This window comes from Malus sylvestris, chromosome 3, assembly GCF_916048215.2.
Source record: "Malus sylvestris chromosome 3, drMalSylv7.2, whole genome shotgun sequence".
Classification (NCBI taxonomy): Eukaryota; Viridiplantae; Streptophyta; class Magnoliopsida; order Rosales; family Rosaceae; genus Malus; species Malus sylvestris.
The window spans coordinates 19,496,418-19,514,053 of record NC_062262.1 but is presented as its reverse complement, the minus strand read 5'-3'; positions in this window follow the sequence as shown (position 1 = coordinate 19,514,053).

Sequence of the window (17,636 nt, the reverse complement as noted above, 5' to 3'; positions counted from 1 at the left end):
GCTTATGAATAGGTTGAGAACTTCGAGTCATAAACCACCTAAAACAAGAAAAAAAGTAAAGTCATCAACTAGGAACAAAAACACATGAAAATAAACAAAAAGAAATAAAAAGGGATTAGCAAAATTGCTAATCCCCAGCAACGGCACCAAAAATTTGATGCGAAAATAACTTAACACACAAATTAAACCCTCTTGTTGTCAATTGTAGTAAAAAATGTAAGTACGGATCATTCTAGGCCGAGGATTAGGAGGGATATCTAAAACACTTGAAATTGACTTAAAAACGTAAAATTAAGTTTAAAACTCCAAAATAGACTAAAAATATGCAATATAAACTAAAAGGACTCAAAACTAGTTTAAAAGACTCAAAATAGCTTAAAACAATGAATTAGACTCTAAACTGACTCTAGGGATGGTTTTGGACGAAATTAGGTTCTAACTTGACTCAAGACACTTAAAAACACAAATCAAAACAGATTTTGACTAATAAAACACTTTAAAGTAAAGGGGGAGTTGATTTTGACGAATTTAAAAACAAAACAAACAGATTTTGGACGAATTTGGGTAAACTATGGATGATGGGCTGGCTAGAGGGTTCTTCTCCACACATGACATACTTGCACATAAACCAATTTTCAGTTGTTCTTTCGATCAATCATGAAACTCAACACCCCAGGTTAATTAAGTCCGCTTAAATTAACCTTCAAGTTCTCCTTAAGTTATTGAATTGGATGGGAAAACGCATACAACAATTCAAGCATTTTTCAAAAGTTCTTTACGTGAACAACACAATAAAGATACAATCAAAGATCATTAAGCATTATGAAAACTATAAGTATTGACGAGGCATTCATTACTACGATGAGCATGAAACTCCTGCCAAGAATTTATTTAACACGATCGTTTATAAGCTACCTCCACTACTTGTGAATATAAGTTTGTAACTATTAGGTGAAACTCCCTTATACTTTAGCATCATATTCATGCATGCAAACTAAGTCTGCACTCTTAATAAACATACACGAATAAGTTATCGATTAAGTAGTTAAACAAATTGAATTCACAACTTATGAAATCACAACTGAAGGTAATCAAATCATATTGCAAGCATAAACATGGTTTCGAATTCCACCTAGCTAAGGGGGGTTAGTTCCTCATACTCACAAAGCAAAGATAAACAAATTTAGACATTGAAAACAAAAGAATGAAAACACCTAAAAACGCTCCAACAATCCAACTTGAATGGCAAGCACGTCCAAGGGTCCTCCTTCTTCTCTTTGTAGCGGCACAAGGTGTGGTTTAAAGGATGAGTGGTAAATTATGGTGGTGGATGGATATAGGTGAGTTATGGTGAAGGGTGGATGGATGGATTGTGTTCTCCCTTTGTTATGGTGAAAGGTGGATGTCTTGGGTTCACCTCCAACCTCCATAGCACTTCCCAAAGTGATAGCATCATGGATTTCAAAATCTTCCTTCAAATTTTCAATAGTTGAGTTGGAGAGTTCACTTTGCTCTTGAATTTGTGCCACGAACTCCATAAAATGCCCAATTTGCTTCTCCAATTCACCCGTCTTCTTGGCTTGATTTTGCATCTTTTTGTTTCCATTTTCTACTTCCTGGTTCAAAGAGGTGAGTAACTTATTAAACATATCATTATCCAAAGAAGTACCTGAATTGAATTGGGCAGATTGTTGTGGTGGCTGTTGGAAATGTGCTCTAAAACCAATCATACGATGATACTTTACGGACATTTCACAAGTTAAACTAATGTAGTTTAAATATAAAGGGCAAAGATTATTGTTTTAAGCCGTCTCATATAAATGCTATATGCTTAAACGATAAGTCCAAGGAATATGTGATTGGGAGAATGCAATATAAAGAAGTTAGATTCATGAGACCATTCTTTCGTATACATATCCTAAATGTTTCTGATCATAGGATTGCCAATTGGGCATTGACAGTCCGTTAAGATCAGTACGTGCTGTGTCTTCTCTCAGGGAGAGTGACTAGTCTCGAGTCATTGGTGTGTGTGACATCAAGACAAGTACGTAGGTGCTCAATAGAGAATGAGTTCACTGAACACGATCAACGAAGAGTTCTCATATTCATGTCACATGAGAACTCATGGTTAGGATAATGCAAAGTAGTCATTTGACCTGAGGCATCATAGTTGTCTTGTGGTTAAGTCCTTGATCTTTGATTATGTCAAAAGTCACTCCATCAGGAGGGTGTCCACGGCATAGTTGGGGTTAAGCCATTTAGCCATGGAGGCAATTAAATGCGCAACAAGGGATCTCTAACCTTCAAACCATTTGAGGGAGAATACTCTATGATATGATTAAGAATCTCTGGCCAGAGTATGAATGAGATTTAGGAAGTCGTTCCAAATCACATTCAAGGTAATCATATAAGCACACGAATCACATTGGATGGTAGACATGAATAAACTATCAAACCAAACAATGTGGTCAAGAGTATTGTATTAGAGAAAGACCGTATTGCATTTGTAATCCTAAACTGAATAGGTTCTCCACCTCTTCTGATTAGCTTGGGTAACCATGATATGCTGCTAGGTGTCACTCATGGTTTGTGGAAGCCCTAAACGTGTATAATCACTAAAGGGAGAATTGAAAGTAAGTTTCAATTCACAATCGATTTGAAATGGTTTTAATCGCCCACTGCCTCGCTAAAAGGAACCTAATGGATCGTACACCGTGTAAGGTGGAGATTGAAGAAACAAAGGAGATGAGTAAGGATAATTAAATGGTTTAATTATTTATGGCAAGGATTAATTAATATGTTAATTAATCAAACGAACAAGTTCGTTAAAGACCACGGGTTTAGTTATGGGCCTCAAGGCCCAATGGGCTTCGAACGTCAAACCCATTGACTTAAGTTGTATGACAACTTAATGACTAATAATTCACAAAGGCCTTAAAAGCCCAATGAAACCCTTAAGGCCGGCCATTTAGAGATGGAGTGGGTTTTGGACTTATTTACAAGTTTGCCACTCTAATGAATTAAGGTATAAATATGACTTTATAGCCAAAATTCATTTGGGGTTTCTTTTGGAGAAAATTGGAGAGAACATGTCTCTCCCTTTCTCTCTAAAGAGGCCGGCCCCCTTGGAGGGGATTAGCTAGTAATCTTTCTCCTCCAAGGTCACTCATTTCTTCATCAATCTTACCTTGGTGTAGAGACTTAGAGGTTCTCAATTTTGAGAACTTGGAGAAACATATTCTTCCATCCAAATCCATGGATCTAAGAAGCAAGGAATGAAGGCCCTCTCCTTGGGTGATTAGCCTTTGCTTATGCAAAGAGGAATCAACAAAGGTATAAATTACTCAACTCACTTTGATTTGAGTTGAGTCTTGGTTCACCAATCTACTAGGCTTTGAATTTCATGGTTAATGTTTTGTTTTTAAGTGCATGTAAGCATGATTCCGCCTTTTAATTGTTAATTGCATGTTATAGATGTTGCTTAAATGAACATGTTTTTCACAAAATTTCCTTCAGTGGCTGCATAGGTCTTGAATATAACTCCTCTTCTTGCTGCTAATACCCATCTTGTTGGAATTGTTGAGGTTCTCCCCACATGTAATCTGAATAATCTCTCCAATCCGAATTGTAAGCATTGGAAAACATGTTGTCCCATTATTGGCTATGGCCTTGATAACCCCAAGCATCTTCATTCGCAGCGAATTGAGAACATTGATAAGTTGGATATCCTTGCCCATAGGACACACCATATGTAGGGACATGATAGGACATGATAGTACTTTAAGCTATTTTCGTGTGTTTGTAAGTTCAAATAACAAAGTTGGCAACAAAGTGCTATTTGGAGCAAATTTGGAGCATTTTTGGGCCAAGATTGGATAGTGCAAGCACGGAGACATAAGGATGGACGTTTTTGAAGATTAGAAGGCTAGAAATCAGCATGTGTGTGTGCAAGTGTGTTGACCTACAACTACAAACATCCATCCACTACACCCATTACATCCACTCATTACCAAACACTTATCCACTACACCCATCACATCCACTCATTACCACAACACTCACCCACTACACCCATTACATCCACTCATTACCACAACATACACCACTACCACCTTAATTAGATGGTGGTCCTCTCCCTAGCCTATAAATACATCCACCCTTCACCATAACAAAGGGAGGAGAAAAGATCCATCCAAAGACACTACATTCACATCTCACAACTCAATACACTTACACTTTCATTCCTTGGCCGTGAGCACCATCCATTCCTCCATACAACCAACCCTTCAAACACTCACCAACACCTTGTGCCGTAGCAAAGGAAGGGAAGGAAAGTGCTTGGACATGCTTGTTGTCCAACTTGGATCGTTGGAGCGTTTACGTGTTTTCTTTCTTTTGTTTTCAATGTCTAAATTTGTTTATTTTTTCTTTGTAAGTATGAGGAACTAAACCCCCCTTAACTAGGGGGGGAATTCGAAACCATGTTCATGCTTGCAATATGATTTGATTACCTTCAGTTGTGATTTCATAAGTTGTGAATTCAATTTGTTTAACTGCTTGATTGATAACTTATTTGTGTATGTTTATTAAGAGTGCACACTTAGTTTGCATGCATGAATATGATGCTAGAGTATAAGGGAGTTTCACCTAATAGTTACAAACTTATATTCACAAGTAGTGGAGGTCGCTTATAAACGATCGCGTTAAATAAATTCTTGGCAGAAGTTTCATGCTCATCATAGTAACGAATGCCTTGTCAATACTTATAGCTTTCATAATGCTTAATGATCTTTGATTGTATCTTTATTGCGCTCTTCATGTAAAGGACTTTTGAAGAATGCTTGAATTGTTGTATGTGCTTTCCCATCCAATGCAATAACTTAAGGAGAACTTGAAGGTTAATTTAAGCGGACTTAATTAACCTAGGGTGTTGAGTTTCATGATTTATCAAAAGAACAATTGAAAATTGGTTTATGTGCAAGTTTGTCATGTGTGGAAAAGAACCCTCTAGCTAGCCCCCATCATCCATAGTTTACCCAAATTAGTTTACAATTTGTTTGTTTTGTTTTCAAATTTATCAAAATCAAATCCCCATTTACTTTAAAGTGTTTTATTAGTCAAAATCTGTTTTGATTTGTGTTTTTAAGTGTCTTGAGTCAAGTTAGAACCTAATTTCGTCCAAAACCATCCCTAGAGTCAGTTTAGAGTCTAATTCAGTGTTTTAAGCAGTTTTGAGTCTTTTAAACTAGTTTTGAGTCATTTTAGTTTGTATTGCATCTTTTGAGCCTAGTTTGGTGTTTTAAACTTAATTTTACGTTTTTAAGTCAGTTTCAAGTGTTTTAGCAATCCCTCCTAATCCCCGGCCTAGAACGATCCCTACTTAATTCTTTACTACAATTGACAACAAGAGGGTTTTATTTGTGTGTTAAGATAATTTTCGCATCAAATTTTTGGCGCCGTTGCCGGGGATTAGCAACTTTGCTAATCCCCCGTTGTTTCTTTTTCATGTCTTTTGTTTTAGTTGAAGGATGATTTTGTGAAAACATGTTCATTTGAATAACATCTATAGCATGCAATTAACAATTAAAATGCGGAATCATGCTTGCATGCATTCAAAAACAAAACATTACCCATGAAATTCAAAGCCTAGTAGATTGGTGAACCAAAACTCAACTCAAAACAAAGTGAGTTGAAATTATACCTTTGTAGATTCCTCTTTGCATAAGCAAAGGCTAATCACCCAAAGAGAGGGCCTTCATTCCTTGCATCTAAAATCTATGGATTTGGATGGATGAAAAGGTTTCTCCAAGTTCCCAAAATTGAGAACCTCTAAGTCTCCACACCAAGGAGAGATTGGAGAAGAAATGAGTGACCTTGGAGTAGTGGGATTGCTAGATGCACCCTCTAAGGGGGCCGGCCTCCTAGAGAGAAAAGGAGAGACATGTTCTCTCCAATTTTCTCCAAAAGAACCCATTAATGAATTTAGGCTATAAAGTCGTTTATATAGTCACTTCAAATAAGTGACCTAAATAACCAAAACGCCATTCTCTCTAACATGGCCGGCCATAAGGGTTTTATTGGGCTTTTGGGCCTTTGTGAATTAAGTTGTCATACAACTTAAGTCAATGGGCTTGACGTTCGAAGCCCATTGGGCCTTGAGGCCCAAAACTAACCCGTGGTCTTTTAACGAACTTTATTCGTTTGATTAATTAACATATTAATTAATCCTTGCCATAAATAATTAAACCATTTAATTATTCTTACTCATCTCCATTGTTTCTTCAATCTTCACCTTACACGGTGTACGATCCATTAGGTTCCTTTTAGCGAGGCAGTGGGCGATTAAAACCATTTCACATCGATTGTGAATTGAAACTTACTTTCAATTCTCCCTTTAGTGATTACACACGTTTAGGGCTTCCGCAAACCATGAGTGACACCTAGCAGCATATCATGGTTACCCAAGCTAATCAGAAGAGGTGGAGAACCTATTCAGTTTAGGATTACAAATGCAATACGGTCTTTCTCTAATACAATACTATTGACCACATTGTTTGGTTTGATAGTTTATTTATTCATGTCTACTATCCAATGTGATTCGTGTGCTTATATGATTACCTTGAATGTGATTTGGAACGACTTCCTAAATCTCATTCATACTCTGGCCAGAGATTCCAAATCATATCATAGAGTATTCTCCCTCAAACAGTTTGAAGGTTAGAGATCCCTTGTTGCACATTCACTTGTCTCCATGGCTAAGTGGCTTAACCCCAACGATGCCGTGGACACCCTCCAAATGGAGTGACTTTGACATAATCAAAGATCAAGGACTTAACCACAAGACAACTGTGATGCCTCAGGTCAAATGACTAATTTGCATTATCCCAACCATGAGTTCTCATGTGACATGAATATGAGAACTCCTCGTTGATCGTGTTCAGTGAACTCATTCTCTATTGAGCACCTACGTACTTGTCTTGATGTCACACACACCAATGACTCGAGACTAGTCACTCTCCCTGAGAGAAGACACAGCACGTACTGATCTTAACGGACTGTCAATGCCCAATTGGCAATCCTATGATCAGGAACGTTTAGGATGTGTCTACGAAAGAATGGTTTCATGAATCTAACTTCTTTAGATTGCATTCTCCCAATCACATATTCCTTGGACTTTATCGTTTAAGCATATAACATTTATATGAGACGGCTCAAACAATAATCTTTGCCCTTTATATTTAAACTAGATTAGTTTAACATGTGAAATGTCCATAAAGTATCATCATAAGATTGGTTTTAGGGCACATTTCCAACATTAGTTACTGACTTTGTTTCTATTTGTGTCTTTTATTTTTACTTATGATATTTGATTTTGTTTTGTTTCCTTGATTTTAGGTACTAGAGAAGTAAGACATGGATTTTGCTACCATTCAAGTTCAATGGGCGAAACTTACTTCTCAATTGTCACAATATGTCGAAAGGACCACAATGCAAAGTGTCCCTACATATGGTATGTCCTATGGGCAAGGATATCCAACTGATCAATGTTCTCAATTCGCTGCGAATGAAGATGCTTGGGGTTATCAAGGCCATAGCCAATCATGGGACAACATGTTTTCCAACGCTTACAATTCAGATTGGAGAGATTATTCAGATTACATGTAGGGAGAACCTCAACAATTCTAACAAGATGGGTATTGGCAGCAAGAAGATGAGTTATATTCAAGACCTATGCAGCCACCACAACAATCTGCCCAATTCAATTCAGGTACGTCTTTGGATAATGATATGTTTGTTGGAAATGTGCCCTAAAACCAATCATGTGATGATACTTTACGGACATTTCACATGTTAAACTAATCTAGTTTAATATAAAGGGCAAAGATTATTGTTTGAGCCGTCTCATATAAATGTTATATGCTTAAACGATAAAGTCCAAGGAATATGTGATTGGAAGAATGTAATCTAATGAAGTTAGATTCATGAGACCATTCTTTCGTAGACACATCCTAAATGTTCCTGATCATAGGATTGCCAATTGGGCATTGATAGTCCGTCAAGATCGGTACGTGCTATGTCTTCTTTCAGGGAGAGTCACTAGTCTCGAGTCATTGGTGTGTGTGACATCAAGACAAGTACGTAGGTGCTCAGTAGAGAATGAGTTCACTGAACGTGATCAACGAAGAGTTCTCATACTCATGTCACATGAGAACTCATGTTTGGGATAATGCAAATTAGTCCTTTAACCTGAGGCATCACAGTTGTCTTGTGGTTAAGTCCTTGATCTTTGATTATGTCAAAGTCACCCCATCGGGGTGTTCACGGCATCGTTGGGGTTAAGCCACTTAGTCATGGAGGCAAGTGAATGCGCAACAAGGGATCTCTAACCTTCAAACCGTTTGAGGGAGAATACTCTATGATATGATTTAGAATCTCTGGCCAGAGTATGAATGAGATTTAGAAAAGTCGTTCTAAATCACATTCAATGAAATCATATAAGCACACGAATCACATTGGATAGTAGACATGAATAAATAAACTATCAAACCAAACAATGTGGTCAGGAGTATTAGATTAGAGAAAGACCGTATTGCATTTGTAATCCCAAACTGAATAGGTTTTCTCTACCTCTTCTGATTAGCTTGGGTAACCATGATATGCTGCAAGGTGTCACTCATGGTTTGTGGAAGCCCTAAACGTGTGTAATCACTAAAGGGAGAATTGAAAGTAAGTTTCAATTCACAATCGATTTGAAATGGTTTTAATCGCCCACTGCCTCGCTAAAAGGAACCTAATGGATCGCACACCATAAGAGGTGGAGATTGGAGATTAAACGGAGATGAGTAAGAATGATTAAATGGTTTAATCATTTATTTATGGCAAGGATTAATTAATATGTTAATTAATCAAACGAATAAGTTCGTTAAAGACCTCGGGATAGGTTTTGGACCTTAAGGCCCAATGGGCTTCGAACGTCAAGCCCATTGACTTAAGTTGTATGACAATTTAATGAATAATGATTCACTGAGACCCAAAAGCCCAAACAACACCCCATGGCCGGCCATTTAGAGGAAGGGTAGTGAACTTGCTTTAATTACAAGTTTGCCACTCAAATGAATAAAGGTATAAATATGACTTTATAGCCTTTTATTCATTAGGGTTTCTTTTAGAGAAAATTGGTGAGAACTTGTCTCTCCATTTTTTCTCTAGGAGGCCGGCCCCTTGGGGGGTGCATCTTGCTGTTGGAAATGTGCTCTAAAACCAATCATGTGATGATACTTTACGGACATTTCACATGTTAAACTAATCTAGTTTAATATAAAGGGCAAAGATTATTGTTTGAGCCGTCTCATATAAATGTTATATGCTTAAACGATAAAGTCCAAGGAATATGTGATTGGAAGAATGTAATCTAATGAAGTTAGATTCATGAGACCATTCTTTCGTAGACACATCCTAAATGTTCCTGATCATAGGATTGCCAATTGGGCATTGACAGTCCGTCAAGATCGGTACGTGCTATGTCTTCTCTCAGGGAGAGTGACTAGTCTCGAGTCATTGGTGTGTGTGACATCAAGACAAGTACGTAGGTGCTCAGTAGAGAATGAGTTCACTGAACGCGATCAACGAAGAGTTCTCATACTCATGTCACATGAGAACTCATGTTTGGGATAATGCAAATTAGTCCTTTGACCTGAGGCATCACAGTTGTCTTGTGGTTAAGTCCTTGATCTTTGATTATGTCAATGTCACCCCATCGGGGTGTCCACGGCATCGTTGGGGTTAAGCCACTTAGTCATGGAGGCAAGTGAATGCGCAACAAGGGATCTCTAACCTTCAAACCGTTTGAGGGAGAATACTCTATGATATGATTTAGAATCTCTGGCCAGAGTATGAATGAGATTTAGAAAAGTCGTTCTAAATCACATTCAAGGAAATCATATAAGAACACGAATCACATTGGATAGTAGACATGAATAAATAAACTATCAAACCAAACAATGTGGTCAGGAGTATTAGATTAGAGAAAGACCGTATTGCATTTGTAATCCTAAACTGAATAGGTTCTTAACCTCTTCTGATTAGCTTGGGTAACCATGACATACGGCTAGGTGTCACTCATGGTTTGTGGAAGCCCTAAAAGTGTATTATCACTAAAGGGAGAATTGAAAGTAAGTTTCAATTCATAATCGATTTGAAAGAGTTTTGATCGCCCACTGCCTCGCTAAAAGGAACCTAATGGATCGTACACCGTATAAGGTGGAGATGGATGAAACAAACTAAATGAGTAAGAATAATTGAATAGTTTAATTATTTATGGCAAGGATTAATTAATATGTTAATTAATCAAACGAATAAGTTCGTTAAAGACCTCGGGATAGGTTTTGGACCTTAAGGCCCAATGGGCTTCGAACGTCAAGCCCATTGACTTAAGTTGTATGACAACTTAATGAATAATGATTCACTAAGACCCAAAATCCCAAACAACCCCCCATGGCCGGCCATATAGAGAAAGGGTAGTAAACTTGCTTTAATTACAAGTTTGCCACTCAAATGAATAAAGGTATAAATATGACTTTATAGCCTTTTATTCATTAAGGGTTTGTTTTAGAGAAAATTGGTGAGAATTGTCTCTCCATTTCTCTCTAGAAAGGCCGGCCACCATGGAAGTTGTAGCTAGCCATCTATTCTTCCATGGTCACTCATTTATCATCCATGCTCTCCTTCGTGTAGATCCATCCAAATCCATGGATCTTAGATGCAAGGAATGAAGGCCCTATCTCTTGGGTGATTAACCTTTGTTTAAATACAAAGAGGAATCTACAAAGGTATATATTTCAACTCACTTTGTTTTGAGTTGTTTATTGGTTCACCAATCTACTAGGCTTTGAATTTCATGGTTAATGTTTTGTTTTTAAGTGCATGCTAGCATGATTCCGCCTTTAATTGTTAATTGCATGCTTATAGTTGTTGCTTAAATGAACATGTTTTCACAAAATTTTCCTTCACTTGCAATCCCACTACTCCAAGGTCACTCATTTCTTCTCCAATCTCTCCTTGGTGAAGAGACTTAGAGGTTCCCTACTTTGGGAACTTGGAGAAACCTATTCTTCCATCCAAAAATATAGATTTAAGATGCAAGGAATGAAGGCCCTCTCTTTGGGTGATTAGCCTTTGCTTATGCAAAGAGGAATCTACAAAGGTATAAATCTCAACTCACTTTGTTTTGAGTTGATTAATGGTTCACCAATCTACTAGGCTTTGAATTTCTTGGTTAATGTTTTGTTTTTAAGTGCATGCTAGCATGATTCCGCCTTTAATTGTTAATTGCATGCTATATGATGTTGCTTAAATGAACATGTTTTCACAAAATATCCCTTCAAGTGGTATCAGAGCCTAGGTCTAGTAGTTGGTGAATCCTTTTGGGTTTTGTAGTTCATAGTTTGTGATTTAAAAGTTGTAATTGTTACAAGCTTTATTCTTGCTTCTTTGAATGTAAATTTTGTTAGAAAATTTGCCATCTCAAATGTTGTAGATGTAGTTCTTATGAGCATGAATATTGGAGCTAAAATTTGGTGCCATGACTTTGGGAAAATTCGGCCAAATCCAAAGGGTGGATTTTTGGGTTCTTGTTTGACTTGTTAAAAGTGTTTTAAGGTGACTTTTGGAACCCCTATGTACCCTAGTTTGGTTAGATGTTATTTCCCTAAAGTTTGAATGGTTTTGGAATGTTTTTGGGTGAAAAATGTTCATGGAAAATTTTGGGTTTTTCATGAATGTTCTTCATTGTTCTTGACATTTTTGCCAAGAACAAAAAGGTTTGTGTTTTGATTCAAAGTTTTGATTAATTTCATAAAGTTTTTGTTTTGTGTTGATTGGTGTGAAATATCTATCATCAAAACATTTATTTTTTTTTAAAGGTGATAGAAATTGTGATGGGTGTGTAAGACTTACACACCTTACACACCTTACAAACCACTTGCATGTATTTATGTCACAAACCACTTGCAAGGCTTTATGAATTTGTTGAAAATTTTTCAAACTTTTTGTGGACTAACACTCCAAAACCGGCCACCCTATTATTAGGGTTCTTTTGGGTCTTTTATGTAATTACATAAAGTTTTGATACTTTTGTGTATTTGCACTTTGGCCCAAAAGTTTACGTTTTTACGTTTAGGTCCAAAAACGCTAAAGGACAAATTGTTTTGCTCCTTTAATGAAGTTTTTGCATTGATTAAATTTTGGGTTCTAATGTAATTACATGAAGTAGTGGACTTTTGTGTCTTTACAAAGTGACCCCAAAAGTTTTGCAATATAGCCCAAAAGTTGAGGTTAATTGCTTTATAGCCCAAAAGTTGTGGTTATTGCATATTGGCCCAAATTAGGTAGAGAACAAAATTGTTTTGTCTCTTTAAATGAGAATTGGATTTTCATTTTGTTTAGCTCCATTTAAATCAATTTTATGGATACAAAAACCAAATGAAAATGTTGCATTCAATTTAATTAGTTAAAGTGTTAATTAATTAAAGGGTGATTATGAACCTAAGCCTAATATAATTGAGCTATGTGATAGGCCGTTTCAAATTTGTTTGAACCATGGGAATGTGTAGATTAGATTTTGGTTGTAATTTGATTTGATCAAATGTTGTAAAAGGGCATAAGCTCTTCTTTACTTTAAAGTAATTTGTTTTATGCAAATGTTGTAATGAGCATAAGCTCACCTTTACTTTGAAGTACTTCTTTCTTGCTTTATTTGATATGCATGAAAATGAAGTAGTTGGGTCCAACGCCCCTAAGACAACACGCCTTAATGTGATTAAATGCGTAACTAAAATCAATCACCATCCCTAGACCGAGATTCAACACAAGGCTCGTGTTGAATCTAAACAAAGGTTCATAGTCATCCTAAGGCCCTAAGGCAACTATATAGTCCATCAAATGAATGCAAAGGTTATGTTAGTAGTATCATATACTCTTGCTTTAAAAACTGTTTTATAAGCATAGTGGGAGTATTATATACAACTAAAAACAATCATATGGACCAATAGTTGTAATAGGACCAAAATTGTTTTAATAGAGATTAAAATATATGTTTATGTGATGAGACCTAAAACCCTCAACCAAACCCTTATTAAGTTGATAAGCGTGAGAGTGCTTAGAACACTCTTTCGTAGGCCTTCCACCGTGGTGGCTCCAATCGTTTACGACTTGTACACCGGCTTCACCCTATCATGGGGGAGTACAAAGTGCATGCTTATACTCAGGAGGAATCCATAAACATATGATGAGGTTAGTGTAGGCAACGAGGATAGCCGACATCGTATCATCGTGAGGCTATTCTTGAACCCCTTCACGAACTAAGCATGGTGGGAATGACTTAACTAAGTGCAATGGAACCAACATCATATCATTGTGAGGTGACATTCTCTAGAGGCCAAATAAGATGGGTACTTGCATTAGTTGCAAATGAGTAAGCGTACTCTCTCATTATTATTGTTGCTAGCCAAACATCGTATCATCGTGAGGTGGGCTTGGTAATAGTGAGCCTCCCATACCCTACTAGGAGTTTCATCCAAAACTCTCGAATTCCAATGAGGGATATGGAATTTGCCAAAAAATAGTGGGTGGTGCTATTTTGATTTAAAGACCCGAATCAAATGGCTTAAAATCAATCAATTTATATTCGTTATGTATTTGTTTACCAATATATTTGCAAACGCTATCCAACACTTGACAAATAAAAACCGAATGTTTTAGTTTCCGGACTTAGGTACCACAATCCCAAAGAATGTCTTAGAAGGATTGCATATGTATCTAAGTAGTCTCATCCTCACAATCTTCCTAATGATAATGTATCATTGGAAGAACATGTTAGAAAGGTCTATCATGAAGAGGACAACACAAACAACCAATGCTTAATCCTTTGTTAAATGAACAAAGGAACTTACGAAGATTAGCATAATGACAAGGACACTTTTAGTGTTATTAGTTCTTCACTTACAAATCGTTGTATGAAGAAATAATAGTTGCTTTGAACAACCCTTAGTCAATGCAAACACTAGTGCTTGTTTCTTTGTTAAATGAACAAAGAACTTGAGAAGAAAGCACAAAGGCATGGACACTTTATATGCCATAATTCTTCACTTACAAATTGTTGTATGAAGAAATGAGAGTTGCCTTGTACAACTCTTGAAGGTTTGTAATTATGTTTAGAACATAATGGTTGGTTGACAAAAATAGTCCATTAACATGGACTTATGATGATTTTGAATCATTGAATGTTGAAGTGATAAACCACTTAAACGAGACGGAAACTAGGCAAGGACTTCACCTTTGTGTCCCTATCCTTATGGTTCACTAAGTTTATTGTAAACTATATAGTGAACAATAACCACATGCTCTCCAAAATGTTTGATGTGTACAACACAATTGAAATAAGTTTCAAGAGAGATAGTGGGAGTTTAGGGACCATGACTATTGTAGTCAAAGGAGAAGTCAAATGAAGAAGATAAAATTAACTCCAAGGGAACAAACTTTCTTTATGAAAGGATGGACATTGGAAGGGGTATTTGCAAGAAATGTCTTGCAAATGTCAAGAACACACCTTTCGAAGGTGTTGTAAATTGTTCTTGAAAAGTTCAAAACAGTTGGTTCTTCTACTTGAATGCTTGATTCCGTATTAGTAACTATGTTTTACAATCGTTGTAAAAGTGTGGCTAATAAGAAGTAGAAGATTAATGAGAGAAGAGAAAGTACTTCACATTCGGAAAGTGAATCAAATATAGATCTCTACGAAAGCAGATGGTACTTACTTCCTCATATGAACTACCAAAGAAATTGGAAAAACATAGATTGTCTTTATATTCCAATTTTAAGGAACTAAATTCCGTCACTATGTGAAATGGATAAATGTTTTGTTTGACAAAACATTGTTCTTTATTAATCAATGATTGGATTATGGTAATCTAATTGATTGTCTCTATAGTAGAGATAATATGGTGGTGTTAACTGTTTAGAATAGAATGATGCTTAAAACCCAAAAGGTTGCAAGGTAGTGACTAATCCCAACTAAAGTTGTGATACCTCTAAAAACATAAATTACAAGTTAGTCATAGATGGATACTTTGGATCGTTAGATCCGGATCCAATACCTTCTTGTTAAAATTGTATAGAGGCGAAATGTTTGAATCTTTATTCTTTTGGAAAGAAGAAAGAATCACAAAGTTGTTGAGGTTAATTCACTTAGATGTTAGTGGCACTTGTCCACAAACATAATACTACTCATGTTGGATGACATTCACCGAAGATCACCCTCGGTTGGACTATAGTTTATTTTAAATAAACATAAGTCCGAATACTTTGCAAAAGGTTTCAAAGAATTCAAGAAATGTAAGTTGATGAGCAAGACGTCTAAAGTATTTACATCCTTAGATTTGATCCAAGGAATGGTAACACTTTAGAATAGTTTTCTTGAAAGATATCAAGGAAAGAAGCATCATAAGATAATAGATTTCTCCATTAGGAGAAGAACGAACTAGAATAAGATTTAGTTCGTTAGATGTTATCTATTACCCATATATAGGATATATACTTCTAAAAACAATATGATTGTCAATTAGAAGATCTTCCAAATTTTTCATGACTCCATAAGATGTAGTTGGAAAGAAAGACAAATCTTAAGCATGTTAAGATTTGGGGTTGTGTGTTAATACACAATATTTGTTTGATAACAATCTTGTAGGATATCCTTAAATTAACTTTTGGATATCGCTTCTATAAACCAACTAACAAATGTTGTTTTGTTGGGTAGTTCATTGTAATCCTACAATGTGATTTGCCTAAGAGCAAATGAACGAAGGATAGAACTCAAAGAATGGGTTCTTTGAGAGACAAGAAAGTAATCAACAAATATAACAACCTAGTTCCTATACCACAAGCTCCAAGGTAGTCGAGAAGGATTTATAAACCGTCTCAGTTGAATGGTTTGAACTTTATGACTATGTCATAGAGTTGCACCTCTTAATTCGAAAGAAATAAGAATGAAAATCCTTATGACTACATTGAGTGCATATACGATATATACTCATGGGAATGGTAAAGTACCATTTGACCCGAAATAATGAAACCTTCATAAGCTAATTGGTAGCTTAAGGTGACTACAATCAAAGAGAATGGTTGACTTTGAAGGAACCATTTTTGACGTAGTCTTAGTTTCAATTAATTCGAAGATTGCTAGCTACAATTAAATGGTGATTCAATGTTTGGACATAATATAGGTTTCCGAAACCATTATTAAGATAGTCTTGATAATATATGTCTAAAACTATGAATCACAAGACATGTAAGTTGTAGAGATCCATCCATCATGGATCTTAGCAAGCTAGTGGGAGCTATAAGCGTCTTATGAGAGAAAGGTCAAATCGTTTGCTTTCTCATAAAGATGTAAATGAATCTTTTGTTTACTAGGTTTACAAAAGATTAGTGGGAGTTAGTCATATTCCTAAATTTGTATGTATATATATATATATATATATAAATATATATGTGATATATATGAATGTATATATGATTTATTAATTTTGGAAATGAAATGAATATTTCTTCGTTAAAGTTATGACTTTAAGCATTCTATAACGATAGAATGTATATGGGAGACATAGTCTATATACATGGGATGGAAATCTATATTGATAGATTTCAAGATATAATTTGATTATATCAATCCCTAATAATAGACAAAAGTTGCTAGGAAGTTTCTCATATGATGATAAACTTCAATTAGAAGGATGACTCTAGTGTGACTAGCAAGTTGCCCTTCTCAAAGGGAACGTACCCTTTGACTCCCAAAGAAATAATGCGTAAATAGAATCCTTTATGCATACGCACAAAGGTGATTTATGTATTTCATATTGTATGAAAAACATTGATATGAGTTGTACCTAGAACGGTACAAGATGATATCAGTGCAAGCCCAGGATCAGAACCATGGCAACCGTCAAGTGAGTCCTTAAGTATTTAAGAAATACTAAAGGATAGATTCCTCAAAGAATGAGGAAGAATTAGAGTAACGTAATGGAAGCGTAAATGTATTAGATTATGAATCTAATCCATCATTGGATGTTTCTTCATTATGAATGAAGAGATAAACGAATATCTCTTTATTATGACTAAAGAGATATTTGAATGGAAACATTAAAGTAATGACTTTAGTGTGTTCCATTATGAATGCAAAATATATTGCCATAAAGAAGCTTACAACAATGTTGTTTGGATGGGAAAGTTCATTTAGTGAACTCTCTATTCGGTTCCAACCAGAAAGTGTATCTAGTGTACTGACACTATGACACTAATGGGGCGATAGCTCAAGCCTGGGAATCAAGGTCTCATCAAGGTCCGAACTCAAATGAGAGACTGAACCACATGATTGAGAATCATGTATAATGGTGACGTCGTTATTCTCAAGGTTGCTTCTATGGATAACATATAGATATCCATTGTCTAGGCCTACTATTAAGCCATTTATGAAATGACTACAGAAGAGGTATCATCACTGATGACCAAGCTGATTGGCTCTAGTGCAAATGGGAGATTGTTGGAAATGTGCCCTAAAACCAATCATGTGATGATACTTTACG